Source organism: Callorhinus ursinus, unplaced genomic scaffold, assembly GCF_003265705.2.
Source record: "Callorhinus ursinus isolate GAN/ISIS: 27379988/994484 unplaced genomic scaffold, GSC_fseal_2.0 scaffold58, whole genome shotgun sequence".
NCBI classification, from domain to species: domain Eukaryota; kingdom Metazoa; phylum Chordata; class Mammalia; order Carnivora; family Otariidae; genus Callorhinus; species Callorhinus ursinus.
In genome coordinates, this window is record NW_027397120.1 from 8,435,701 (window position 1) to 8,438,304 (window position 2,604).

Genomic DNA, 2,604 nt, shown 5'->3' on the forward strand with positions numbered 1-2,604 from the left:
GATGATGGTGATGATATGATGGTGGTGATGATGATGGTGATGATATGATGGTGGTGATGATGTTGGTGATGATGTGATGGTGGTGATGATGGTGGTGATGATGATGATAGTGATGATGATGATGGTGATGATGGTGGTGATGATGGTGGTGGTGATGATGGTGGTGATGATATGATGATGGTGATGATGGTGATAATGGTGGTGGTGATGAAGATGATGATAATGATGATGCTTATTTCTCTGGCCAGATCTTTGCTCAGAGTCCCTCCCTGGCCCTCTTGCTCCCGTTGGCTCATTTTCCTCCCAACTGCCTTGGGTGGTTCCAGGCCTGGACTGCCACCCCCTACACCAGCTTGAAAGTGTCTGGCACCTAACTTACCAGCCACAGTGGGAAGAGCATTTAGGCCATGAGGTGGGGTGAGGGGAACCTTCATCTCCCTGCCGGAGCTGTTAAAGCTAGCCATGGACTGTCTCCTCAGTTTCTGGGCCTTCCTTGCCAGGGCAGAGCTGTACCAGCAGCCTCACCCCATCAGAGGTGGGGCTTTGAGTGACAGACGCTGCTGAGTCCTGAATTCTCCAGGCTGAGCTGGAATGGGCAGACGCCACCTGGTCCCTGGAGCCTAGCCTGATGGTTCCCCCCTGGAAGGGCTTTGTTGGGTCATAGCCCCTCAGTTTCCTGTTCCCGACCAGAGGGCCGCTGCCTCTGCTTGAGGCCCCATGGCAACTGAAAATGGCACCAGTTCAAGTCTTTATTCATTTAGAATACAGCTCTCCCTGAGACAGGCCATGCATTAAGCCAGCCATGACAAACCCTTGTGCATTCTGGCCGCTGTGTTTGTTCTCGTTTCGCGCAACAGCGTTAATAGCTCACAATTTCCAGGACCGAGCATGCTCTGTGCATCAGGTTTGGTGGCAGGCCACTTATCTCATTCTTTTCTGCTGTACACACCCCTCCCTTTAGAGAGAAAGAGACAGAGGATGTGAAGCTAAGTAACTTGCTAATAGATGCTGGAACCTGGGTTGAGATGGGAAAACATACAGAATGGAACAGCCTAGAACTTTCTAGCTGGACTGTGCCTGCCTTACAGTTTTGCCTTAAGAGGGCTTCGGCTGCTTCTTCTAATTTCAGGTAGTGAGGTGCTCACCTTCACTGCAGCCTGACAGAACGTGAAGGCTCAGCATTGGGATCAAGGGGAACGTGAAACAAAGCCCACGGGACATGGAGCCGACAGGATATGCGACTGCCATCCTTGTGCATGGAATTAGGTTTAAGTGGGAGACGGTGCATGGCAAATCCAGACACAAGGAGAGAGGAGGATGGGCCCCGCCATCTCCTCCCTCCATGTGGGTGGGGGCGGGCATGGAGGAATGGACCCTCATGCTATGTTCCTAGGACGTGCCTCCACAGGAGAAGGAAGAACGATGCCCACTTTTTAGTTTCCACAAAAGAGCCCTGACTAGAAACCAGGCCTGCTCTGGCATGGGATGCATAGGATCTCTTCTTTCCCTTGGGGGTTTGCAGCGGATTGAATAGTGATCCTCCCAAAACTCATGTCCATCTAGAACCTGCCAATGTGACTTTATTTGGAAATAGGGTCTTTGCACATGTAATCAAGTCAAGATGAGGTCAAACTGCTTAGGGGGGATCCCAAATCCAGTATGCCTGGTGTCCTGCTAAGAGGAAGAACCTCTGGATCAGGGACACAGACACGCCGGGGAGAAGGTCAGCAAAGACAGAGGCAGAGACCGGACTGATTCATCTACAAGCCAAGGGACACCAAGGATGGCCAGCCAACACCAGAAGCTGGAAGAGGCAAGGAAGGATCCTCCTCTAGAGTCTCCAGGGGCAGCAGGGCCCAGCTGGCACTGTGATTTTGGGCTTCCGACCTCCAGAACCATGAGAGAATAAATTTCTCTTGTTTTCAGCCACCAGTCTGTGGTACTTAGTGCCAGCAGCTCTGGGACACCCAACGCAGTGCTCTTGTCTCATGTCTTCCAGGGGACGGGGGCCCTGCTGGTTTTCTGCCTGCACATTTCTTCCTTCTCCTTTGCTAACAGAACCTTACCTTTGCTCAGTATATCACCCCCGTGCCCTGCTCCAACATGAATAAAATGGAGGTGATTTTCCCTGACCCCAGAACACCCCCAGGGCCCCTGACTCAGTCCTGGGCCTGTCGCCCAGTGTCCTTGCCTGTGCCTGGTTTTGGGGCAACAAGACAGGAGGGGAGTCGGTTGGGGTGGTTGTGGTTTCTGGGAAGAAAGGTCTCCTCTCTCTCAAGAAGGAGCCTCCAGGGAAGATGGTCCCTTCCTCCTGCACGCCTCGCATCTTCCTGAGGGTGTCGGGGCCTTTCTCCACCTGCCTCGGGGTGGGGAAGAGAGGGGGCCAGCACAGGCCGGGTTGGGGCTCCATTTTGTGAGATAATGAATCATTATTGTTGAAGCCAACTTGAGTTGGGGGTTTCTGTTTTGAGGCCCAAGGCGTCCTGGCTGACCCCCAGGCCTGGGCGTCAAGTAAGGCAGGTAAGAGCGGGCCCCGTGGCCAAGCAGGAGAGGACGGAAATGGTCGTTAAGTCCGGCTGCCCACACAGCTGCTGCCCAGATTTT